This window comes from Leptodactylus fuscus, chromosome 4, assembly GCF_031893055.1.
Source record: "Leptodactylus fuscus isolate aLepFus1 chromosome 4, aLepFus1.hap2, whole genome shotgun sequence".
NCBI classification, from domain to species: domain Eukaryota; kingdom Metazoa; phylum Chordata; class Amphibia; order Anura; family Leptodactylidae; genus Leptodactylus; species Leptodactylus fuscus.
The window spans coordinates 108,172,901-108,200,846 of NC_134268.1; the positions used below are offsets into that span (position 1 = coordinate 108,172,901).

At 43.1% G+C, this 27,946-nt stretch overlaps 1 protein-coding gene across 1 annotated transcript in view; it reads right to left on the reverse strand.

Moving 5' to 3' along the window:
- The window catches only part of LOC142200507 (cadherin-6-like), a 276,070-nt gene that overhangs the window by 227,327 nt on the left and 20,797 nt on the right, over positions 1-27,946 (reverse strand). The gene's annotated exons all lie outside the window — the stretch shown is intronic.

Genomic DNA, 27,946 nt, shown 5'->3' on the forward strand with positions numbered 1-27,946 from the left:
TTTGAACTCAATCAGCGCGGCACAATATCCAGGGAGGGAGAGGACAGACGGAGCACAAGCAATGGAGAGGCAGGATTAAAGGTATGACGTGGGGGGTGCTCTGTGGGGTTAATTAGCATAAAGAAAATAAAGCGAGTTAAAAAGAAATGGCGGGAACAACATAAAGTGTAAAGGTAGTAGTAGAATATCCTTTCTAAAGGAAATTTAGACATGTGTTTAGCTCAAAATCACTATTCCCAATGACTCCCTTTATACCTTTAGAATACATTTGAAGACAGTCACATGAATAGATGTGTAAACATAGCTTTGTGGCCTTTGACAAAGGTATATTTGCAGAGAAAATAAAATGTATCACGTAGGGAAATGCATTAGGCAGTCTAGAGACAGGTAAATTCTCTGACACTGCTCAGTAAATCTGTTGCCGCCTGCTTGATATTAATTGATGTCTCCTACATTGTTCTATGTTGTTCTGTTCTGTAATGAATATTATGCTTGTGCCGTGCGATCCTAGGATGGTGTATGCACAATAAAGCCAATACCCAGTGACATGGGGAAAGCATGGTGTAAGCATTTAGTGCCCAATAAAGAATGACCCAAAAAGCTGTCAATCAGCACCAAAGAGAAGGCATGGTACAGGGTCTACTGAGGATAACCAGGGCTCTTGACTGACTTGGGATCATCCACTAAGTGTTTGCATGCTTATTAGTATACAACATGTGATACAAGTTTATTTATGCCTCTATCAATTGACACCTACCTATACGTACTGTTATCTGCTTAATGGACAGAAAGCAAAGACATAGACATTTCTTTAATAAATGCACCAAACTATTGGATATTTCCTTTTAGGTACTGTGACTTTTAGTTTTGCTGTCATCTCCCAGGGGTATTCCATTCCCACAAGATACTAGCTGCATACTACCTTATTACGAAGCCTTGCATCATTGGTATTGGCTCTCCTTTTTGTTGTACAGTACTGCTGCTTCCAGCCTTGTGATGACAGTCAGTAATTATGATATACAGTCATTTCCCTGTGATAGACAGCGTAAACCACATCAGCTAATTAACAATGGATGGCATTTGTTACCTCAAAAGCCTGCAAATGCCACGCTCACCTGACATATAATATTAACATATACATCAGTGGCTTTCTAATGTACTTGTAATGTCAGATAATTATTGGAATATAAAATGCTGGTAAATCACAGCTTCTCTAATACCTTGTATGCAAGCCCTTGTATTTCTTAAAAAATGCCACTGATAATGGTTCAGCGATTATGCACTTACTTGTCTCTAGCACTGGAAGAAAACACATATTTCTTTGTAAGGAATTGTATGTTCCCATTTTGCCATGGAAAGAAAACGGAAGCTGCCAAGTCACTTTCTTGCCGTAGAAACATAATTAAAAACTGGCTTAAGATTGCGCTATGTTTAATTGCCTCATCTCCTAATATTACAATTCTTTAGATAATCAGACACAGCTCCCAATGGAAAGATAATGGTTAACATTAAATACGTTACCGCACGTGTGAGACCTCCTTATCGCCTTCTTTTCCCCTACAATAGTTTGTTAGTAGCATTAATCGTCTCTAACTCTGTCCTATCTTAGTTAGGTGCATAGAAAATGGTAGATAGAGAGGCATTTATGGAATAATATAAAAATACCTCATAATTAAAAGATAATAGAACAATGTTAAACAGTCATGCTTAGACGTGTTTCTAGGGAACAATTTTATTACATCCACCAACAGAAATTTAAAGCATCTCTCCGCCTAAAGGACATTTATTCACAGAATGGTTTCACAAATCATTCCACAAATAAAAAAAAATCCCATAGATGTCTTTATTATGGTCCTGAAGTTTTGGTGGCAGCATATATGTATTGTTGCTAACTTAGACTGAATCCTCCCAAATCAAAGTCCCATACTAGGGAAATTAAGCTAGGCCTTCTTCATTGCTACCAGGGGTGTAAATTTTTTTACTATATTTCAAAGCATTATTCATAACCTATGCTCATCTTTTAAAACTTCTCAGATTGGCTCCTTTTAAGTAACAAAGTTCTCCTTCTAAAACTGGCTATTAAAGACACGTTAGTGGTCATATAAGAATATTCAGGGGTGTCGCCCCATAAAGCCCTCTCATTTGACAGCGGATTGGCCGCAGGGTTCTTCTGTCCGCTTGAGAAGTCAGACATCTTAACTTGCGGATAGGGAAGGATGGGCACGGAGTGCAAAAGAACGCACCCGATGCCCATTGAGATGAATGACAGGTGTCACGGACACAGCTAGTGTCCACTCCTAGAGTCCGTGATAGATTTTGAGCGGACACTAGGAGCGGACACTACCTGTCGGTCACCGACGGTAGTGTGAACGCTCCCTTATGTAACAGATCACATCCTGGGCTGTCTGTCTTTATACTCATTCAAAGCCAAACGTCTTAGACTTAAAGAGAACTTTTCATGTCCTCGGGCACAAGCGGTATTATATCGGCTTTCGTTATGTGCCCCTGCTGAAGAGCTAGTGGTGTCGTTAAATGGAGCTCTTCAGCATACCTCCCAACTACCCTGATTTCCGCAGGACATTCATGTATTCGGTGTCCTGTCCCACGGTCCCGGTCGGCAGGAAGTATGTCCCGATTTCCAGAGGACGCCGATGAGTTGAACACATAGGCTATTAACTCCGGCTCCTGCATGTGTAGATGTGATGTGATGACGTCACATCGGGCCTACAACTATGTGATTGGAATGAGAGAGCAGCGGGGAAGCATTGGAAGGTGAGTTTAAGTATTTGTTTGAGTTAAACATTGAGGGGAACATAATGTAGGGGGCCCATGAAACTGGGGGCAGATGAAGGGGGGGGGGGACTGGCATGACATTGGGGCAGATGAAGGGGGGGGGAGAACGGCATGACACTGGGGCAGATTAAGGGGGGGACAGTATGACATGGGCAGATGAGGGTGGGGAACGGCATGACACTGGGGCAGATGAAGGGGGGAGAACGGCATGACACTGGGGCAGATTAAGGGGGGAACAGCATGACATGGGCAGATGGGGGGGGGAACGGCATGACACTGGGGCAGATGAAGGGGAAAGAACAGCATGAAACTGTGGTCAGAGATGGAGGGGACTTGAAACTGGGGGAAAAGATGGGGGACATGAAACTGGGGGCACATGAAGGGGTTATATGAAACTGGGGGAGAGATGGAGGGGGGAATATAATTTACAGGTGACTGTAGGAGGATTATACTGTATACGGGCACATGAAAAATGAATTAGAATGGGCAGAGTTAACATAAAAGTTGGTGGAGCTAAGTTTGCCATATTTTATCCCTCTTTCGGCTCTTCGAAAGTTGGGAGGTATGTCTTCAGTGTCAGAAGGGCGTTTGTGACAGTCTGTGAGGAATGCCCCTCCTGACAGTACAGTCCATAGCGCTGTACTGTCAGAGGGGGAGTTCCTTACTGCCCAGCCATGATGCTGAGCAATGAGGAACGCCCCCTAGTAGCAGTCTATGGACAAGTACTGTCAGGAGGAGGGGGGGGGGCATTTCTCACCACTCAGCATCATGGCTGGGTGATAAGGCCTGGCACATCCAAATGTAACACCCTTTTCCCCTTGAAAATGCTGAGATATTCCATTGCTGAGATTTTCATTTATTTCACATTACAGTACGCAAATGAGCAGTCTGAAGCAATAAGGGCAGCTTTTTTTCTTCACACAGCTATGTCTCACACTTCTCTAATATAGTCATGTTAATCTGAGAACACAAGGCCAGGCAAGATTTCAATATAACTCTCTGGCCCTGTCACTCAAAGAAGGAAGAAGGAAGCATGGTGTGTTATAGCAGCGTGGGGCATGCCAGTTATCAACAGAGTCGTCCTCTTTGCTCCAGTTTCTCATATATGCATATTGAGAATAATTATGCTTCATCCTAGCAACAAACACCCTTTAAAGAAGCACTCCAGTAATTTATTATTATTATTACTATTATTATTATTATTATTAGTAGTAGTAGTAGTAGTATTATAAGATGCACATTTTAGCAAGGAAAATCATTACACTTTCCCCGATCACACAGTGCCAAAAGCTGTGCTTCATTTGTGCCCCACATAAAGTATAGCGCCCCATTAGTGCCCATCACACAATGTAATGTCACATAAGTGCCTACCAAACAGTACAATACCAAATGTATATTGCCCATATAGTATAATGCCTTAATGGTGCTCACTAGAGATGAGCTAACAGTGAAATATTCGAGATTCGATATTCATTTCGAATAGCCCCTCAATATTCGACTATTCAAACGAATATCGAACCCCATTATAGTCTATGGGGAAAAATGCTTAGTTTCAGGTGAAGCCACATTTTGACTCAGGAGAGTCACCAAGTCCACTATGACACCCCAGGAAATTATGCCAACACCTCTGCAATGCAACTGGGACAGCAGGGGAGGTATGCCTGGGGGCATCTAACATGCCCAAGTACCTGTATTACGCCACTATCTTGTTGGGATCCCTGTCAGCTTGCGATATGCGGGAGCTGACTTTTTCCCATAGGAATGCATTGACCAGCGCTGATTGGCCAAATGCCATACAGAGTACAGCAATCGGCCAATCAAAGCTGGTTCTGCCGTTGGAGGCGGAGTCTAAGATCGGTCCACAGCAGTCTCCATTGTGGTCCGATCTCAGATGTAGCAGTGTTGAGCACAAAGGTGTAGCAGAGCTGGCCATGCGCTGAGCTTGAATTGTTTTGTAAAGAGGAATGGTCCAAAATACCTTCATCCAGGATCTAGGAACTGATTAAAAGCTACAGGAAGCGACCAGAGGCTGTTATCTTTGCAAAAGGAGGATCTACTAAATATTAATGTCACTTTTCTGTTGAGGTGCCCATACTTTTGTACCGGTCAAATTTTGGTTTAATGCATATTGCACATTTTCTGTTAGTACAATAAACCTCATTTCATCAAACTGAAATGGCTGTTGCAAACACCAAAATATTTAGAACTAAAAATGATTAAGATTAATAGGGGTGCCCAAACTTTTTCATAGGACTGTATTAGAGATGAGCAAACAGTGTTCACATCAGCCGATCCGAACAGCACGCTCCCATAGAAATGAATGGAAGCACCTGTGACGCCGGCCGCCGGCAAGGTCAGCGTAACAGGTGCTTCCATTTATTTCTATGGGAGCGTGCTGTTCGGATCGGCTGATCCGAACAGTGTATGCTCATCTCTGTATGTTAGGATGGCATGGGGGTGTTCCATAATACTTCATCCTTGTTATGAAGTTTAAATATTTTTTAATATTAGTGGGCCGTATCTCATTACTGTTACAATAAACTTGTACTATGTTATTTTATTTTTATGATTTTTTTTTTAGTTTAGTTGAATATTTGTAGGCTTTTTTTTTTTTTTGCCTCATCAGTCTGCTCATCACATAATCTTTCCTAGCATACCAGATAGTAACATTGAAAACTCTACTCCAATTGTCAAATTAAATTAATATGAAATATTTCTTCCTAATTTCTCTTACCTAAACCAGGGGTACATCTTATAGTCTTATTATATGAAAAATATGGTAATTCTACCGTTATTGCCTTATTTAGTTACTGTTTTCTATCTGAATCCTTCTTTTTTACTAAGTCATGTGACTCTCACTCTGACCTGATAATATCTGCTGGTGTTAACCATGACTTCCTGTATGATGACTGTTCCTCACATGCTTTCTAGGGAGAAGACAGACGCTTCTGTTTTAACAACTGCTATGTGAACAGTTTCTATCACACAACTATAATGAATGGCTATAACCTTATAGTCTCTTACATTATATTTGAGAGAATAACTCCTCTGCCCCCCAGGAGGTACATATAGTACAGTCTCTAGCTGCCCATGTGGTGTTATATTGATTCATTATGGAATTGAGCAAAGAAGAAGAAAAATATAAAAATATAAAAAGAAAATAATTTTTGCAGCATTCATTAATTGTAGGTCAACATACTTGATCTAATTTTTTGTGAGACTTTCTTTTGCTATCATTTTGGATACATAGATGTTATTAATAAACTAACTGTATATTTACTAATTTTTGTACTGTTTTATGTATTTGTATTTTTACTAATCATATTCAGTAATGTAAGATTCTTAAAACAGGTTACCTAGTTATACATTTAATAGGGTTGAACAAAGACTCTTATGTTATGATGCTATTGTTATGTGTTTCCCAATATGCATTTATTATTTCTTGCTTTGTGACCATTATATAATAAAATGAACACATTCTTGAGGCAGGGTTACCATCCAAGAACAGTTGATAACCAAATCACCAGAGCCACCAGGATACCAAGATCGGAGTTTTTAAAATACAATACCAAACAGGAAAACACTCGGGTGCCCCTGGTCGTCACATATAACCCCCACCTGGAGACGCTGAGAGGAATCACACGCAAATTACATCCACTACTGCAAAAAGACAACCGTCTAAAATCCATATTTTCTGACCCCCTCTCCTATGCTACAGACAGCCACCAAACCTCAGGAATATGGTTGTCAGCAGCTCACTGTCACCTCCAACTAACACAGGAACATTTCCATGTGGACAGAAGAGGTGCAAGACCTGCCCGCACATACTGACCACTGACAGGATAGAGATCCCAAACTCTAACAGGGAATATAAAATCCCAGGTACGTTCACCTGTAACACACCTAATGTGGTGTATTTGATCATTTGCACCAAATGTTCCACTGAAAATCTGTATGTTGGAGAGACCGGTCAGAAACTCAGAATGAGAATTAATTCACATCGCCATACAATGAAACAACAGAGAACTGATCTTCCCGTGCCAAAACACTTCTGCCAGGAAGATCACAACATCATCAATGACATGAAAATCTTGATCTTAAAAGGGAACTTTAAATCAAGGAAACAGCGACTGATTTATGAGTACAAGGCCATGACCCTATTCCAGACATTGGACAATGGGATGAACATCTCACTTGGGTTTATGTCTTTTTATACAAATCATTAAGACAGCCATTAAGATAAGAACCAGGGATCTGGCAATTGATTGTTTGTTGTTATAAGTATATAGTAATAAGCCTCTTCCCCCCTCCCTCCTGTAATTCTAGCCCTCTAGTCCTAGTCCAGTTGTACATAAATATGCAGCCTCTAGAAGGTGTTTTTAGTTATATCTGAAGAAGAAGCTCAGAGGAAGCTTCGAAACGTCATATTCTGTCATCATTATGAGTTAGCCATTAAAAAAGGTATCACCTACTGAAGACTTGCAAAGTTTTTTTTGTTTTTTATATAATAAAATGAATAAGTGAAAAAAATATTGCTTTAAATTTTTTTGATTTTAAATAGAGATGAGCGAACACTAAAATGTTCGAGGTTCGAAATTCGATTCGAACAGCCGCTCACTGTTCGAGTGTTCGAACGGGTTTCGAACCCCATTATAGTCTATGGGGAACATATACTCGTTAAGGGGGAAACCCAAATCCGTGTCTGGAGGGTCACCAAGTCCACTATGACACCCCAGGAAATGATACCAACACCCTGGAATGACACTGGGACAGCAGGGGAAGCATGTCTGGGGGCATAAAAGTCACTTTATTTCATGGAAATCCCTGTCAGCTTGCGATTTTTGCAAGCTAACTTTTCCCCATAGGAATGCATTGGACAGCGCTGATTGGCCAGAGTACGGAATTCGACCAATCAGCGATGGCTCTGCTGGAGGAGGCGGAGTCTAAGATCGCTCCACACCAGTCTCCATTCAGGTCCGACCTTAGACTCCGCCTCCTCCGGCAGAGCCAGCGCTGATTGGCCGAAGGCTGGCCAATGCATTCCTATGGGTATGCAGAGACTTAGCAGTGTTGAGCCAGTTCTGCTCAACTACACCATGTGCCGGTCAGCCCATCAGATGTAGCAGAGCCGAGGGTGCACTAGAACCCTTATGCACACTCGGCTCTGCTACATCAGATGTAGCAGAGCCGAGGGTGCACTAGAACCCTTATGCACACTCGGCTCTGCTACATTAGATGTATCAGAGCCGAGGGTGCACTGGAACCCCTGTGCAAACTCAGCTCACGCTAATAGAATGCATTGGCCAGCGCTGATTGGCCAATGCATTCTATTAGCCCGATGAAGTAGAGCTGAATGTGTGTGCTTAGCTCAACTACTCCACCGGCGTAGTTGAGCTAAGCACACACATTCAGCTCTACTTCATTGGGCTAATAGAATGCATTGGCCAGCGCTGATTGGTCGAATTCCGTACTCTGGCAAATCAGCGCTGGCTCTGCTGGAGGAGGCGGAGTCTAAGATCGCTCCACACCAGTCTCCATTCAGGTCCGACCTTAGACTCCGCCTCCTCCGGCAGAGCCAGCGCTGATTGGCCGAAGGCTGGCCAATGCATTCCTATGGGTATGCAGAGACTTAGCAGTGTTAAGCCAGTTCCGCTCAACTACACCGTGTGCCGGTCAGCCCATCAGATGTAGCAGAGCCGAGGGTGCACTAGAACCCTTATGCACACTCGGCTCTGCTACATCAGATGTAGCAGAGCCCAGGGTGCACTAGAACCCTTATGCACACTCGGCTCTGCTACATCTGATGTAGCAGAGCCGAGTATGCATAAGGGTTCTAGTGCACCCTCGGCTTGCTCATCTCTAATTTTAAAACATCTTTTATTATCGCATAAAGGTTTTTTTTTATTAATAATGTATGACTTCACATTAGAAAGCACAAATACATATATGCAAGTCCATTAGCCTAATAAAGATACAAACTGTTGACAGGACATACTTTTCATGAAACGTACTCATATAAGGTGTGGATATGGACCGCTTCACAGCGAATCCCTGTGATATGATTTAAAGGTTCCTTGCCATTGCTTTTCCCTATATGCCATGATAAGCTTTTATTATGTAAAAAAAAAAAAAAAAAAAAAGGATAAAACACCAGAGATCAGAGATTTTGCTGATCTCAATTGTTAGAGCAGGCATTGGCAATGTATTACAACCATGGTCCTGCTCCTGATCACACAGCACAGTGGCAATGCGATCAGAGTGCTGTAATAGTATGTGACAGGTTCTCTGCAAACTCCCCATGTTATAGCTTCTAGTTATAAGGTAGGTATAATATAGCACAAGTTATCAGCGTGTTAGTACAGAATTAATACACAAACTAAAGAAAGAAAGGACAGTACCATTAATAAAAAACAAACTTAGAGATAATGCATATATGAAAATACAAACCTACATCATAGCGATGAAAATGCAAAGTGATAGTTCATTGAATAAAAATTTATAGGTTTAGAAGCAGCATTTCTAATGACATTTAAATAAAGATTTAAATATCAAAATGATAGAGTACTGTTAATCCTTTCTTAAGGAAGACATAAATTGTTAATCAGTCTCTAGGCAGTATTGTTTAATACTAAGTTTAATAAAAATGCTGCCTAAAGCGCTAAGACGGTTGGGATCCTGAGCTGGAAAGTTTGGTAGCCCAATCAAGATTTGTGTAGCCTCAGGCAATTGAGCAAGCACTTTGAAATATGTTCAATTTTTGAATACCTTCTAAATTATAAAGTATATTATTAATGCAATAGATGAGGTGTGAAGAAAGATAGATCAGCATTTTCAGAAAAAAATGGGTGAAAAGAAGAGAAAAGAGTTTAGGGAATATTTAAGCAAAGGACAGCACTTTGATGCTGATGCGCATCAGTGATACTGAATTTCTAATCAAAGGAAACCCTGTACTTCATCAGTGCCTGTAAAGCCTTGAAGAGACACTAAAAAATGTCTTTTTGATGTCTTCGGCATCATGCCTTATTTCTTTATATATATTCTGACCCATAATATCAAAGCCTGCTACTGAACATTTCAGTCCACATCTTCCAACTCAGGCCATGTCTTAAGACAATAGAAAAAGTTTCATTTCACATAATATGTGCATCCTAATGCATTTACCCTCTCTAACCTGAAAACTTTCGTGTAATGTGACATGAGGCAGAAGGGGATATGATAGGATCTAGACTCCCATGGGAGTGATCTTAATCTCACAAGTGAAGGAAGCAGCCTGTGGGGCAAGGTTTCCATTGACCGACTGTATATATTAAAGCTATAGGTTGTTTAAACTTCAAGTCTTTCTTCCACTTCTTCACTTCGCCGCTTGACTGCGATATAAAGATGTGTTCTATTTCTCTGATTTCAAAGGACCTTCTGGAGTTTTTCAGGCATGGGCTCCTGCCAAGACGTAACATTTGTTTGGGTGGAATTCCTGGTAGTTTGTGCTTTACAAATGTGAAAGCTGTCATCACACATACTTCCCTAAAAATAAACCAGGGGGAAGTGTGTGATTAGATTTTACTGAGCATTAACAGGGATTATCCCAACGTCACCGTTTAGATCTTTAAAACTTCATTTGCATTTGTAAAGAAGATAGACATCACGCCATCACAGACAAGAAGCCGAGAAAAAAAAAATCCAGTGGATGTATCTTATCTGGAGATTAAGGAAGGTGTCTGTTGGTTAAGATTCCGCTTTTAAGACCCTTTTAGAGCTGTGAATAATGTGTTTTGAGCATCCTATATTCATAATAACTGCAGCTAAAATTAGGAACCTGTGATTAGAAGGAGCGCGCTCTGTAGTTTTTGTTTGCTACTTCCCTTGCTCAGGAAACTTAATCTTACTGACACGGTGAAATGGAATGAATAATTTACACACCTGTGGATAAATGAACCTAAAAATACCCGAGAACTCTTGTCTGACAGTTATATTTTAGGTAACACAGTCATCATATCATGAGTATTTGTTATATGTGTCACATTTGGGAGAAAAAAAATAAACCATATGGAGCTTATCAGTAGGAATATCAAACACGCCCCATGTTTCGGAAACCCAGCTTTTTTTGTTGCAGATTTTGCTGCGGCTTTTGGAACCAAATCCAGGAGTGGATTTAGCAGAAGGTAGAAGTATAAGAACTTTCGATATATTTGCTATTCCTGTAGCCATTCTAGGCTTTGGCTCAACAAACTGCAGCAAAAGCTGGGTTTCTGCAACACGGGGTTGCGGCCTATGGCCTACATAGTGTTTTGACTGATGAGGAAACGCTGTGTTTTACTGTGCCTGCAAAATGGATGGGATCCTGACTAATCCCCATCACACATTGCAGAAAAAAATCTGCAGTGGACATGCTGTAATTTCACAAACACAAGCTGGAGCTTTCCATATAGGTGAAACAAAAACAGAAAGTGAGATGAGCGAACACAATTCGAAACAGCCGTTTCAAATAGCACGTTCCCATAGAAATGAATGGACATACCGTATATACTCGAGTATAAGCCGACCCGAGTATAATCCGACCCCCCTAATTTTACCACAAAAAACTGTGAAAACTTATTGACTCGAGTATAAGCCTAGGGGGGGAAATGCAGCAGCTACTGGAAAATTTCAAAAATTAAAATGGTTGGAGTTTTTGGGTGCAGTAGATGTTGGGTGCTGGGGAAGGGGAGGGGGTGTTTTGGTTGTCTGTCTGCCCCTTCCCTGAGCTTGAGGACTGTTTTTTCTTCCCCCACTTGGAATTCAGTCTGGCTGAATATAGGGTATCTGCAGTGCTCCTATTAACCCCTTCCCGACAGAACAGGAGCACTGCAGATACCCTATATTCAGTAGACCGGGCACTTTCAGACACAGGGATACCTAATGTGTTTGTGTTTCACAGTCATTTTCTACTTTTATATGTATTCTAGGGAAAGGAGTGATTTAGAACTTTTATTTTTTTATTTTTTCTTTTTTTTTTTGCACTGTTTTATGGGAGATTCTATACATTAATATTGTGGCTGGTCATAGACTCCCCCTCCTAAAAAAAAAAAAAAAATTTTTTTTTTTGCTGACTCGAGTATAAGCCGAGGGGGGCTTTTTCAGCTCAAAAACTGGGCTGAAAAATTCGGCTTATACTTGAGTATATACGGTAACCGGGGGTTAAGCTATCGGCCGCCGGCAAAGTCAGCGTGCCGGCCGCTTCCATTCATTTCTATGGAAGCGTGCTATTCGAAATGGCTGTTTCAAATAGTGTTCGCTCATCTCTACTAAAAAAACAAGAAAAAAAATGTTAGCGAGATTTTCAATGCTAAGATCAGGAACTGCAGTGAATAGGAGGGTTTCAAGGAATTGGTTTGGCTTTTTTGCCCAAAAATAGTGTCATACTTGTCTTCAGGTCAGAGACATAGAAAAGTGGAGGCAACTGTGGCACTTGACATGGACACGGTTAGGTAGAGATGGTGAGCAGGGTGTAGAACAAGGGTCTCCGGGAGTCCTGCCTCCTCTCTTCCTCTTTTGTATATATATATATATATATATATATATATATATATATATATATCTTCTCACCAGGTATTGTGACTTGATCTAAGCAGAAGGACTGTTGGGACAGGCACAAGTGGGAGCGGAGTAACTCCAGCAGGAAGCAGGCTCTGCTTACTACATATCTCACACCATACAATGATGTGTGTAAGTGTATATACACTCACCGGCCACTTTATTAGGTACACCTGTCCAACTGCTCGTTAACACTTAATTTCTAATCAGCCAATCACATGGCGGCAACTCAGTGCATTTAGGCATGTAGACATGGTCAAGACAATCTCCTGCAGTTCAAACCGAGCATCAGTATGGGGAAGAAAGGTGATTTGAGTGCCTTTGAATGTGGCATGGTTGTTGGTGCCAGAAGGGCTGGTCTGAGTATTTCAGAAACTGCTGATCTACTGGGATTTTCACGCACAACCATCTCTAGGGTTTACAGAGAATGGTCCGAAAAAGAAAAAACATCCAGTAAGCGGAAGTTCTGTGGGCGGAAATGCGTTGTTGATGCCAGAGGTCAGAGGAGACTGGTTCGAGCTGATAGAAAGGCAACAGTGACTCAAATAGCCACCCGTTACAACCAAGGTAGCCAGAAGAGCATCTCTGAACACACAGTACGTCGAACTTTGAGGCAGATGGGCTACAGCAGCAGAAGACCACACCGGGTGCCACTCCTTTCAGCTAAGAACAGGAAACTGAGGCTACAATTTGTACAAGCTCATCGAAATTGGACAATTGAAGATTGGAAAAACGTTGCCTGGTCTGATGAGTCTCGATTTCTGCTGCGACATTCGGATGGTAGGGTCAGAATTTGGCGTCAACAACATGAAAGCATGGATCCATCCTGCCTTGTATCAACGGTTCAGGCTGGTGGTGGTGGTGTCATGGTGTGGGGAATATTTTCTTGGCACTCTTTGGGCCCCTTGGTACCAATTGAGCATCGTTGCAACGCCAAAGCCTATCTGAGTATTGTTACTGACCATGTCCATCCCTTTATGACCACAATGTACCCAACATCTGATGGCTACTTTCAGCAGGATAATGCGCCATGTCATAAAGCTGGAATCATCTCAGACTGGTTTCTTGAACATGACAATGAGTTCACTGTACTCCAATGGCCTCCACAGTCACCAGATCTCAATCCAATAGAGCATCTTTGGGATGTGGTGGAACGGGAGATTCGCATCATGGATGTGCAGCCGACAAATCTGCGGCAACTGTGTGATGCCATCATGTCAATATGGACCAAAATCTCTGAGGAATGCTTCCAGCACCTTGTTGAATCTATGCCACGAAGAATTGAGGCAGTTCTGAAGGCAAAAGGGGGTCCAACCCGTTACTAGCATGGTGTACCTAATAAAGTGGCCGGTGAGTGTATTTTGTATATTTGTATGGTGTAAGGTTAAGACCTCAAATAGCAAGCCGCAGCCAAAAAGCGACTGTAGCAGAAATGCATTGCGTTTTTCACAAAAAGTCCACAGAATTTTCCTTTGCAAGTGAAAAGCAGCACTTTTCTCTCCACATTTTTCGGACCCATTATAGTCTAAGGGTGCGTTCACACAGAGTAACGTGTCACGTGATGTGGCACGTATACGGCGTGTGAGACTTTGTGCGCTGTAAAAGCTCCCATTGATTTCAATGGGAGCCAGGATCGTATACGCTGCATTATTTTGCAAAATCACGGCCGCAAAATAATGAGGCGTATACGATCCGAACTCCCATTGAAATCAATGGGAGCGTATACGGCGCGCAAACTCTCACACGCCGTATTTGTGCCACATCACGCGGCACGTTACTCCGTGTGAACGCACCCTAAGGGGTCCACAGGTTTACTAAGATAACCACTTTTTTATGCGGATTAGGTCTACATTTGGGGGTCCCCAAGAGGACCCCCTGAACGCAGAGGTGAATCAAGCGTTAGCAGGTATTATAAATTGTGGCATTTTCACAACGTAGGGCCTCGGCCTTTAGGTGTATATGTGTGTGTGTCGTGTTTGTACTGTGTATGTATATGAAATTTACTTGTAGTATAAGTGAATGTGTATATTGTCTATGTATTTGTGTATCATGAAGCAATATTACAATTCAGGTGCTGATCTTTTAGATGGACACAAATTACGGTTTTCACAAAGTTTGCGGCTTCAGTCTTTTCAAATCTTTTACTTCGATTTTCTATGGTTACTGAAGCACACTTTTACAAGTTTTTACACTTTTTTTTTTTTAAACAAATACATCAGGTTTATACAAAGACTCAGTATTTACACCGTTGACCCTTATTTTTCAAGACTTCTGCATTTTACCCTGACATTCTGGATACAAGTTTCTGGGTCAAAATCTAACTGATGGCCACCAATTTTTGCCTAACCAGTGCTTAGAGTTTATCACAATTCCTGTGTTTTTGCTTGTCCGTTTGCTGTTTGAGGGCTGACCACAAGTTCTCAATGGGATTGAGATCTTGTGAGTTTTCAATGTTTTGGTAACCAAGCCACTTAGTTATGACTTTTGTCTTGTAACATGGTGCTCCATTATGTTGGAAAAAAAAAAAAAAAAAAACCTTGTTCATTAGCAGATTGCTCCTGGATCCTTGAAAGAATGTTTAAGAAAACAATACTTATTTGTGGCAGTGTTCTTATGCCAGACTGTGAGTGAGTTCACTTTTTGGATGAAAATCAACCTCACATATGAATGGTCTCAGGATGCTTTAATGTTGGCATAACACAGGACTCATGGTAGAGCTCAGCTTTTCTTCTCCAGACATTTATTCTTCCAAATATCCCAAATCATTAGAAGGGTTTCATCAGACAAAACAGCTTTACCCCAATTCACTGCAGTCAAATCCCTGTACTTCATGCAGAATGTCAGTCTGCCCTTGATGTTTTTCTTGGCCAGAAATGGCTTCTGGAAGAACGACTGTCTGAAGAAGAAAAGGTGAGCACTACCATGAGCAGTGCCATGAATAAAGAATGGCATTATTGTTGCAGCCTAACTTAAAGGGGTTATCTAGGCAAAAAATGGTTTGTTTAGTTTTAAATGTCTGTTAGTGCTACTAATGGGTTAATAAATGCACCCATATACCTTTTGCAGTGTTTTGAGTGATTTCTGGGTGTCTCTCTAGCAACTAGCCCTTCCCAACTAACTCAGCCTAACCCCCAACTCCATTATATACTTAGCTTCCTTCCTTCCAGGCTTCATCCTGCGGTTCGGCCCCCCCCTTCTTTACTGATTCTGCTGGTGCGCGGTCTTCTCCCAGGACTACTCTGTGCTCTGCAGCAATGATCCACCTCTACTGTGCAGATGTATCAGCAGCAAAGTGCAGAGCAGTGCTGGGAGAAACGGAGGCAGTCTGGTAGGTAAGTAAACGCAGGGAGCCTGGAAGGTAAGTATGATGAAGTGGATGGGGGAGGGGGAGTAGTAGTAACAATTCGTTCCTGGAAACGGGGAAACAGATCTTCACCGGATAACCAGCAACTGTCTATGGAGCGGTCCCGCCCAAGGGATATGGGTAAATATACATTTTTAAATAATAATGTTATTTAGAAAGTAGGAGGGGAAATGGTATTTAGATTAGTGTAGGAATTTCCAATTATCCCGGACAATCCCTTTAACTCAAATTTGGTCAAGAACTCAAATCTTTAATGAAACTGACTTAATACAATGAGATAACATGATCACAATTACACACAGCCACTTGGTGGCCACACATACACAAAAATAGCATAGCATTTTGTAATACATTATTGCAAAACAATATTGTCTTCATAAGCAAATTACCTTGTAGCACACATATCTGGACATATCCAGCAAAGAGGAAAGGTAAAGAAGAACACAACTGTATAAAAGTAAAGTATACAGAAGATGGCGATGCTGTATCGTAGCATGGGTTAAATAAATACCAAGTCACAGCTTCTCCACTGGTTGCAAGTGGTATAGCAGCTCAGCCTTATTCACTTTAATGGAACTGAGGTGCAATATCAGACAAAGGTATGGAGCTGTTTCTAATCTTAGACAATCTCTTTAAGTGCAGAACAAGAGCCAGAAAGGGACATACAGTGCATTTCTATGGTGTATGATGAAGAAAATCAAAATGATAGTTGCACAGCTGTAAAAATGGCAGTTTTTTCCTCTAACTTAGCTACAAGATGAACAGGGGATCTTGATTCCGGTTGAAAACATACACTCACCGGCCACTTTATTAGGTACACCTGTCCAACTGCTCGTTAACACTTAATTTCTAATCAGCCAATCACATGGCGGCAACTCAGTGCATTTAGGCATGTAGACATGGTCAAGACAATCTCCTGCAGTTCAAACCGAGCATCAGTATGGGGAAGAAAGGTGATTTGAGTGCCTTTGAACGTGGCATGGTTGTTGGTGCCAGAAGGGCTGGTCTGAGTATTTCAGAAACTGCTGATCTACTGGGATTTTCACGCACAACCATCTCTAGGGTTTACAGAGAATGGTCCGAAAAAGAAAAAACATCCAGTGAGCGGCAGTTCTGTGGGCGGAAATGCGTTGTTGATGCCAGAGGTCAGAGGAGAATGGCCAGACTGGCTTGAGCTGATAGAAAGGCAACAGTGACTCAAATAGCCACCCGTTACAACCAAGGTAGCCAGAAGAGCATCTCTGAACGCACAGTACGTCGAACTTTGAGGCAGATGGGCTACAGCAGCAGAAGACCACACCGGGTGCCACTCCTTTCAGCTAAGAACAGGAAACTGAGGCTACAATTTGCACAAGCTCATCAAAATTGGACAATTGAAGATTGGAAAAACGTTGCCTGGTCTGATGAGTCTCGATTTCTGCTGCGACATTCGGATGGTAGGGTCAGAATTTGGCGTCAACAACATGAAAGCATGGATCCATCCTGCCTTGTATCAACGGTTCAGGCTGCTGGTGGTGGGGTCATGGTGTGGGGAATATTTTCTTGGCACTCTTTGGGCCCCTTGGTACCAACTGAGCATCGTTGCAACGCCAAAGCCTACCTGAGTATTGTTGCTGACCATGTCCATCCCTTTATGACCACAATGTACCCAACATCTGATGGCTACTTTCAGCAGGATAATGCGCCATGTCAGAAAGCTGGGATCATCTCAGACTGGTTTCTTGAACATGACAATGAGTTCACTGTACTCCAATGGCCTCCACAGTCACCAGATCTCAATCCAATAGAGCATCTTTGGGATGTGGTGGAACGGGAGATTCGCATCATGGATGTGCAGCCGACAAATCTGCGGCAACTGTGTGATGCCATCATGTCAATATGGACCAAAATCTCTGAGGAATGCTTCCAGCACCTTGTTGAATCTATGCCACGAAGAATTGAGGCAGTTCTGAAGGCAAAAGGGGGTCCAACCCGTTACTAGCATGGTGTACCTAATAAAGTGACCGGTAAGTGTATTTAACATGCAGATACAGTTCAAAGTTGTGCTTGCCTGGGGATCTGGGGCATAAGACCAAAAATCTGGAGGATGCACATCATATGCCAAATACTAACAACACCACTGCCCATACCAACTAAGACTCTATTCTGCCAATATTAGAAATAATGTCTGTCAGTATCATGTTCCGGAAAACTTTTAAAAAGTACAGAAAAAACACTGTATACGGTATTGCATTATTTGGTATCTTTAAATGCTTTAAAGTGAACCATTCTGTTGAAATGCAACAGCTACATTTGCCTAGCTTTTTTTTTCTCATTGTCTTTGCCATCTTAAAGGGATTCTATAAGAGTTCCCCCTGTGCTCCGAGCACACCCGCCTTTCTAGGCGACTTGAGCATAGGCTTAGTTAAAATCGTAAAATCGCAATGACAGAATCCCTTCAGTAGTAAGTTTTGTAGGCATAAAAGGATTTTCTGTAGCTCACACTCAATTCACTGTAGGGGTGTCAATGTAAGTGTAATATGTGCAAGGAGCTGTTCATTTTCAATGGTTGGGCAACCACTCTGGCTGTAACAAAAAAGCAGGAGATACCCAAGGAATATTGGGTTGCAAGTTCAGAGAGCATATTAGGGCAGATAGACTAATAAATGTGCCCTGGAATTTTGCAGTAATTTGTGCCACAGAACTGGCATACGTGCTTTACAGCTCATTTTCTAAGTGATTTAGACAGTTTCTACCCCTTGTCTGTCAAGTGGGCAGAGCTTATCAGGAAGGAGATGGTTGTCAAAAAGTGGTTGGGGCTTTAGGTGCACTAGATTTTCAACCAGCAGTAGACAAAGTGATAAATCTGATGCAGTCTACAGTAAATCTGCACTGTGTAAAATTTAGGAAGTATTAGTTAAAAGGGCTCTATCACTGGGAAACCTCATTTTCAACTAAGCACATACTTGCATAGCCTTTAGAAAGGCTATTCCAGACAGACCTTTTGTATGTTAATCGCCTCAGTCATTTTTGAATGAGCCTGCTTTTATTCATATGTTTATTAGCCTCCAGCGTGCACCCAGAAGTCTCAGTGAGCACACTCTGCTGTGTGTGAGAGAGTAGGGAGATGAGTCATCATCAGCAGCAGCAGCCTCCCTGCTCTCACACACACATAGCAGACAGTGCTCACTGAGACTTCCGGAGCATGCTGGAGGCTAATTAGCATATGAATAAAAGCGGGCTCATTAAAAAACTACTGAGGTGATTAACATACAAAATGTATGAGTGCAATAGCCTTTCTAAAGGCTATCCAAGTACGTGTTTAGTTAAAATGAGTTTTCCCAATGATAGAGCCCCTTTAAGCTGTCCCTTTATTTCATGCTTTTCTCAACGGCTATGTTTATACCATCTGCCTCACTTGGTAGGCTTCTCTTCCCTAATACCTCACTGTTGCTGGACTGAATATGCAAATGACTGAACATCAAACACAACTACAGAACAATTATACTGACACCATTGGAGAACATTCAGACAGTTCTAATGACATCACTCAGCCTAGTGGAGGGTAAGGAAAGCTACTAGAGCTCTTGCTTGTAGGTTTCTGTAGAACCATTGGTTTATTGGAATGTAATCTATTAACTCCTGCCATATCCAATGAATACTTTCTCATCTCACAGTACTTTATGGTAAAATAATATATGAATCACTTCCCGTATTTATTTTAGAACTGCAATATCTTTCACGACACATTACTTTATTTACTTCCCATTACAGCTTTTTTTTGTTTAGTTGCTTTAAGCAGTGCTCATATGCAGCTAGTTGGCTACATTCTGGGACCTTAAGTCAGCTAAGATAGATGTTTTTTTCCAGCATGAGATTGCAGTCACCGGGATGTGATATGAGAGACATTTTTCATCTATATACCCTTAATAATAGATTATGCAGACTTCTAAAAATCTGACTAGATCTATAAAGAAAAGAGAAAATTAAAAAAAGCAGCATGTTAGAGTAATGTGCCACAAAAAGATCAACTATATGAAACATTTCTTTCTTCTGCATCAGGGTTTATGCTACATAAATAAATAGATGGACAGATATATGGATGGACATCTTGTGTGGAAATCTTGAAATTCTGGTGTTCGCTCTGGGATATGCCTGAGAATCTTAGTACTCTAAGATTCTATAAAAAATGGATTGCTTAACATCAGACATCAGTCCAGTCTTTAATAAAATAGTCAAAGATTGTGGCCTCTGAACATGTCCTAATTTAGCCCAGTGCCTGTCTGAAATTCCTTTGACATAAAATATCTGATCTTTGAACATATTCACAAATACCCCATATAGAATTATTATGTTTCATTAAGATGTGTATATGACAAGTTCAACTAAATGTTAATGAGTCAATAAATCAACGATGTTATATAAGATACCAATAAACATGCCTGCTAATATGTAGAGATGAGCGAACAGTGTTCTATCGAACTCATGTTCGATCGGATATTAGGCTGTTCGGCATGTTCGAATCGAATCGAACACCGCGTGGTAAAGTGCGCCATTACTCGATTCCCCTCCCACCTTCCCTGGCGCCTTTTTTGCTCCAATAACAGCGCAGGGTAGGTGGGACAGGAACTACGACACCGGTGACGTTGAAAAAAGTAGGCAAAACCCATTGGCTGCCGAAAACATGTGACCTCTAATTTAAAAGAACAGCGCCGCCCAGCTTCGCGTCATTCTGAGCTTGCAATTCACCGAGGACGGAGGTTTCCGTCCAGCTAGCTAGGGCTTAGATTCTGGGTAGGCAGGGACAGGCTAGGATAGGAAGGAGAAGACAACCAACAGCTCTTGTAAGAGCTAAATTCCAGGGAGAAGCTTGTCAGTGTAACGTGGCACTGACGGGCTCAATCGCCGCAACCCAGCTTTCCCAGGATCCTGAATGGAATACACTGTCAGTGTATTCCCGTATACCCGATATATACCCCGATACCCGTTCCAACGGTGTGCCCCCCCACCTTCACCCCAGAAATACCCTGCAAGTCCCCTAGCAATAGAATTGGGGCTATATACACCCACAATTTTTACTACTGGTATACAGTGCCATTGTCTGACTGGGAATTCAAAGAATATATTGGGAATACAAATACCCTCATTTCTTGCTACTGCCATATAGTGCCAGTTTCTGACTGGTAATTCAAAGAATATATTGGGGTTACGTGCACCCACAATTTTTACTACTGGTATACAGTGCCATTGTCTGACTGGGAATTCAAAGAGTATATTGGGAATACAAATACCCTCATTTCTTGCTACTGCCATATAGTGCCAGTTTCTGACTGGTAATTCAAAGAATATATTGGGGTTACGTGCACCCACAATTTTTACTACTGGTATACAGTGCCATTGTCTGACTGGGAATTCAAAGAATATATTGGGAATACAAATACCCTCATTTCTTGCTACTGCCATATAGTGCCAGTGTCTGACTGGGAATTCAAAGAATATATTGGGGTTACGTGCACCCACAATTTTTACTACTGGTATACAGTGCCATTGTCTGACTGGGAATTCAAAGAATATATTGGGAATACAAATACCCTCATTTCTTGCTACTGCCATATAGTGCCAGTGTCTGACTGGGAATTCAAAGAATATATTGGGGTTACGTGCACCCACAATTTTTACTACTGGTATACAGTGCCATTGTCTGACTGGGAATTCAAAGAATATATTGGGGTTATAAATACCCTCATTTCTTGCTACTGCCATATAGTGCCAGTTTCTGACTGGGAATTCAAAGAATATATTGGGGTTACGTGCACCCACAATTTTTACTACTGGTATACAGTGCCATTGTCTGACTGGGAATTCAAAGAATATATTGGGAATACAAATACCCTCATTTCTTGCTACTGCCATATAGTGCCAGTGTCTGACTGGGAATTCAAAGAATATATTGGGGTTACGTGCACCCACAATTTTTACTACTGGTATACAGTGCCATTGTCTGACTGGGAATTCAAAGAATATATTGGGAATACAAATACCCTCATTTCTTGCTACTGCCATATAGTGCCAGTGTCTGACTGGGAATTCAAAGAATATATTGGGGTTACGTGCACCCACAATTTTTACTACTGGTATACAGTGCCATTGTCTGACTGGGAATTCAAAGAATATATTGGGAATACAAATACCCTCATTTCTTGCTACTGCCATATAGTGCCATTGTCTGACTGGGAATTCAAAGAATATATTGGGAATACAAATACCCTCATTTCTTGCTACTGCCATATAGTGCCAGTGTCTGACTGGGAATTCAAAGAATATATTGGGGTTACGTGCACCCACAATTTTTACTACTGGTATACAGTGCCATTGTCTGACTGGGAATTCAAAGAATATATTGGGAATACAAATACCCTCATTTCTTGCTACTGCCATATAGTGCCAGTGTCTGACTGGGAATTCAAAGAATATATTGGGGTTACGTGCACCCACAATTTTTACTACTGGTATACAGTGCCATTGTCTGACTGGGAATTCAAAGAATATATTGGGAATACAAATACCCTCATTTCTTGCTACTGCCATATAGTGCCAGTGTCTGACTGGGAATTCAAAGAATATATTGGGGTTACGTGCACCCACAATTTTTACTACTGGTATACAGTGCCATTGTCTGACTGGGAATTCAAAGAATATATTGGGGTTATAAATACCCTCATTTCTTGCTACTGCCATATAGTGCCAGTTTCTGACTGGTAATTCAAAGAATATATTGGGGTTACGTGCACCCACAATTTTTACTACTGGTATACAGTGCCATTGTCTGACTGGGAATTCAAAGAGTATATTGGGAATACAAATACCCTCATTTCTTGCTACTGCCATATAGTGCCAGTTTCTGACTGGTAATTCAAAGAATATATTGGGGTTACGTGCACCCACAATTTTTACTACTGGTATACAGTGCCATTGTCTGACTGGGAATTCAAAGAATATATTGGGAATACAAATACCCTCATTTCTTGCTACTGCCATATAGTGCCAGTGTCTGACTGGGAATTCAAAGAATATATTGGGGTTACGTGCACCCACAATTTTTACTACTGGTATACAGTGCCATTGTCTGACTGGGAATTCAAAGAATATATTGGGAATACAAATACCCTCATTTCTTGCTACTGCCATATAGTGCCAGTGTCTGACTGGGAATTCAAAGAATATATTGGGGTTACGTGCACCCACAATTTTTACTACTGGTATACAGTGCCATTGTCTGACTGGGAATTCAAAGAATATATTGGGGTTATAAATACCCTCATTTCTTGCTACTGCCATATAGTGCCAGTTTCTGACTGGTAATTCAAAGAATATATTGGGGTTACGTGCACCCACAATTTTTACTACTGGTATACAGTGCCATTGTCTGACTGGGAATTCAAAGAGTATATTGGGAATACAAATACCCTCATTTCTTGCTACTGCCATATAGTGCCAGTTTCTGACTGGTAATTCAAAGAATATATTGGGGTTACGTGCACCCACAATTTTTACTACTGGTATACAGTGCCATTGTCTGACTGGGAATTCAAAGAATATATTGGGAATACAAATACCCTCATTTCTTGCTACTGCCATATAGTGCCAGTGTCTGACTGGGAATTCAAAGAATATATTGGGGTTACGTGCACCCACAATTTTTACTACTGGTATACAGTGCCATTGTCTGACTGGGAATTCAAAGAATATATTGGGAATACAAATACCCTCATTTCTTGCTACTGCCATATAGTGCCATTGTCTGACTGGGAATTCAAAGAATATATTGGGAATACAAATACCCTCATTTCTTGCTACTGCCATATAGTGCCAGTGTCTGACTGGGAATTCAAAGAATATATTGGGGTTACGTGCACCCACAATTTTTACTACTGGTATACAGTGCCATTGTCTGACTGGGAATTCAAAGAATATATTGGGAATACAAATACCCTCATTTCTTGCTACTGCCATATAGTGCCAGTGTCTTACTGGGAATTCAAAGAATATATTGGGGTTACGTGCACCCACAATTTTTACTACTGGTATACAGTGCCATTGTCTGACTGGGAATTCAAAGAATATATTGGGAATACAAATACCCTCATTTCTTGCTACTGCCATATAGTGCCAGTGTCTGACTGGGAATTCAAAGAATATATTGGGGTTACGTGCACCCACAATTTTTACTACTGGTATACAGTGCCATTGTCTGACTGGGAATTCAAAGAATATATTGGGAATACAAATACCCTCATTTCTTGCTACTGCCATATAGTGCCAGTGTCTGACTGGTAATTCAAAGAATATATTGGGGTTACGTGCACCCACAATTTTTACTACTGGTATACAGTGCCATTGTCTGACTGGGAATTCAAAGAGTATATTGGGAATACAAATACCCTCATTTCTTGCTACTGCCATATAGTGCCAGTGTCTGACTGGGAATTCAAAGAATATATTGGGGTTACGTGCACCCACAATTTTTACTACTGGTATACAGTGCCATTGTCTGACTGGGAATTCAAAGAATATATTGGGAATACAAATACCCTCATTTCTTGCTACTGCCATATAGTGCCAGTGTCTGACTGGGAATTCAAAGAATATATTGGGGTTACGTGCACCCACAATTTTTACTACCGGTATACAGTGCCAATTTCTAACTAGGAATTCAAAATGCGCAAGGCTCCCGGAAAGGGACGTGGACGAGGCCGTGGGCGAGGTCGGGGGAATGGTTCTGGGGAGCAAGGTAGCAGTGAAGCCACAGGGCGTCCCGTGCCTACTCCTGTGGGGCAGCAAGCATTGCGCCACTCCACAGTGCCAGGGTTGCTTGCCACATTAACTAAACTGCAGGGTACAAACCTTAGTAGGCCCGAGAACCAGGAACAGGTCTTGCAATGGCTGTCAGAGAACGCTTACAGCACATTGTCCAGCAGCCAGTCAGACTCTGCCTCCTCTCCTCCTATTACCCAACAGTCTTGTCTTCCTTCCTCCCAAAATTCCGAAGCTTTACAGAACAATAACCCAAACTGTCCCTGCTCCCCAGAGCTGTTCTCCGCTCCTTTCATTGTCCCTCAACCTGCCTCTCCACGTCACGATTCCACGAACCTAACAGAGGAGCATCTGTGTCCAGATGCTCAAACACTAGAGTCTCCTCCATCTCCGTTCGATTTGGTGGTGGATGACCAGCAACCCACCCTCATCGACGATGATGTGACGCAGTTGCCGTCAGGGCATCCAGTTGACTGGCGCATTGTGCGGGAGGAGGAGATGAGACAGGAGTTGGAAGAGGAAGTGGTGGATGATGAGGACACTGACCCGACCTGGACAGGGGGGATGTCAAGCGGGGAAAGTAGTGTGGATGTTGAGGCAGGTGCAGCACCAAAAAGGGTAGCTAGAGGCAGAGGCAGAGGTCAGCAGCTTAGGCGAAGCCAGGCCACACCCGGAATCTCCCAAGATGTTCCAGTTCGTACCCAGCCCCGAAAAACTCCCACCTCGAGGGCACGTTTCTCGAAGGTGTGGAGTTTTTTCAAGGAATGCGCCGAGGACAGATATAGTGTTGTCTGCACAATTTGCCTCTCGAAATTGATTAGGGGCTCTGAGAAGAGCAACCTGTCCACCACTTCAATGCGCCGTCATTTGGAATCCAAGCACTGGAATCAGTGGCAGGCAGCAACGGCAGGACAAAGGCCGCCTGCCGTTCACGCCACTGCCACTGCCTCTGCCTCTGCCTCTGCCACTGCCACTGCTGACTGTGCTGGCGATGCACTCCAGAGGACGAGCCAGGACACCACTTCATCTGCCTCCGCCACTTTGTTGACTTCTACCTCATCCTCCCCTGGTCCTGTCTTATCTCCTTCTCCTGCACCATCAAAGGCACCATCAGGCGTTTCTTTACAACAACCCACCATCTCTCAGACATTGGAGCGGCGGCAGAAATACACTGCTAACCACCCACACGCGCAAGCCTTGAACGCCAACATCGCTAAACTGCTGGCCCAGGAGATGTTGGCGTTCCGGCTTGTTGAAACTCCCGCCTTCCTGGACCTGATGGCAACTGCGGCACCTCGCTATGCCGTCCCTAGCCGTCACTACTTCTCCCGGTGTGCCGTCCCCGCCTTGCACCAGCACGTGTCACTCAACATCAGGCGGGCCCTTAGTTCCGCGCTTTGCACAAAGGTCCACTTGACCACCGACGCGTGGACAAGTGCATGCGGACAGGGACGCTACATTTCACTGACGGCACACTGGGTGAATGTAGTTGAGGCTGGGACTGCTTCCCAAACTGGCCCGGTGTACCTCGTCTCCCCGCCTAACATTCCTGGCAGGGACACGAGAAGAACACCCCCCTCCTCCTCCTCCTCTACCGCCTCCTCCTCCGCCACCGCCTCCTCCTCCGCCACCGCCTCCTCCTCCGCTGTTAGATTGACCCCAGCTACGAGTTGGAAACGTTGCAGCACTGGCGTTGGTAGACGTCAGCAGGCTGTGCTGAAGCTGATCAGCTTGGGGGACAGACAGCACACTGCCTCCGAGGTGAGGGATGCCCTCCTCGATGAGACGGCAATATGGTTTGAGCCGCTGCACCTGGGCCCAGGCATGGTCGTTTGTGATAACGGCCGGAACCTGGTAGCAGCTCTGGAGCTTGCCGGACTCCAACATGTTCCATGCCTGGCCCACGTCTTCAACCTAGTGGTGCAACGTTTCCTAAAGAGCTACCCCAATGTTCCAGAGCTACTGGTGAAAGTGCGGCGCATGTGCGCCCACTTTCGCAAGTCGACAGTAGCCGCTGCTAGCTTAAAATCTCTCCAGCAACGCCTGCATGTGCCACAACACCGGCTTTTGTGCGACGTCCCCACACGCTGGAACTCAACGTTTCAGATGTTGAATAGAGTGGTTGAGCAGCAGAGACCTTTGATGGAATACCAGCTACAAAACCCTAGGGAGCCACAAAGTCAGCTGCCTCAGTTTCACATCCATGAGTGGCCATGGATGAGAGACCTTTGTGACATCCTACGGGTCTTTGAGGAGTCCACAAGGAGGGTGAGCTCTGAGGATGCGATGGTGAGCCTTACAATCCCGCTCTTGTGTGTTCTGAGAGAATCCCTGATTGACATCAGGGATAACTCAGATCACACAGAGGAGTTAGGGATAGCATCCGATCCGTCACAGCTGGAGAGTAGGTCCACACATCTGTCCGCTTCACTGAGTTTAATGGAGGAGGAGGAGGAGGAGGAGGAGGAGGAGGAGGAAGAAGAGTTGTCCGATGATGTGATGGTGATACAGGAGGTTTCCGGGCAACTTCGAATCGTCCCATTGTTGCAGCGCGGATGGGTAGACATGGAGGATGAGGAGGAAATGGAGATTGAACTTTCCGGTGGGGCCAGAGGAGTCATGCCAACTAACACTGTGGCAGACATGGCTGAGTTCATGTTGGGGTGCTTTACAACCGACAAGCGTATTGTCAAAATCATGGAGGACAACCAGTACTGGATCTTTGCTATCCTTGACCCCCGGTATAAAAACAACATCTCGTCTTTTATTCCGGTAGAGGGGAGGGCCAATCGCATCAATGCTTGCCACAGGCAATTGGTGCAGAATATGATGGAGATGTTTCCAGCATGTGACAGTGGCGGCAGGGAGGGCAGTTCCTCCAGTAGGCAACCAAGTTCTCACCGGTCCACACAAACGAGGGGCACACTGTCTAAGGTCTGGGACACCTTGATGGCACCCCCTCGCCAAAGTGCCGCCACGGAGGGTCCTAGTGTCACCAGGCGTGAGAAGTATAGGCGCATGTTGCGGGAATACCTTTCCGACCACAGCCCTGTCCTCTCCGACCCCTCTGCGCCCTACACGTATTGGGTGTCGAAGTTGGACCTGTGGCTTGAACTTGCCCTATATGCCTTGGAGGTGCTGTCCTGTCCTGCCGCCAGCGTCCTATCTGAGAGGGTGTTCAGTGCAGCCGGTGGCATCATCACTGACAAGCGCACCCGTCTGTCAGCTGAGAGTGCCGACCGGCTCACTTTGATAAAAATGAACCACCACTGGGTAGAGCCGTCATTTTTGTGCCCACCTGTGTAAAGCACCCCAACATGAAACTCCATGTCTGTACTCAACCTCTCCAATTCCTCCGCATCCTCATACTCATCCACCATAAGCGTTGCACAATTCTGCTAATACTAGGCTCCCTCCAACATGATT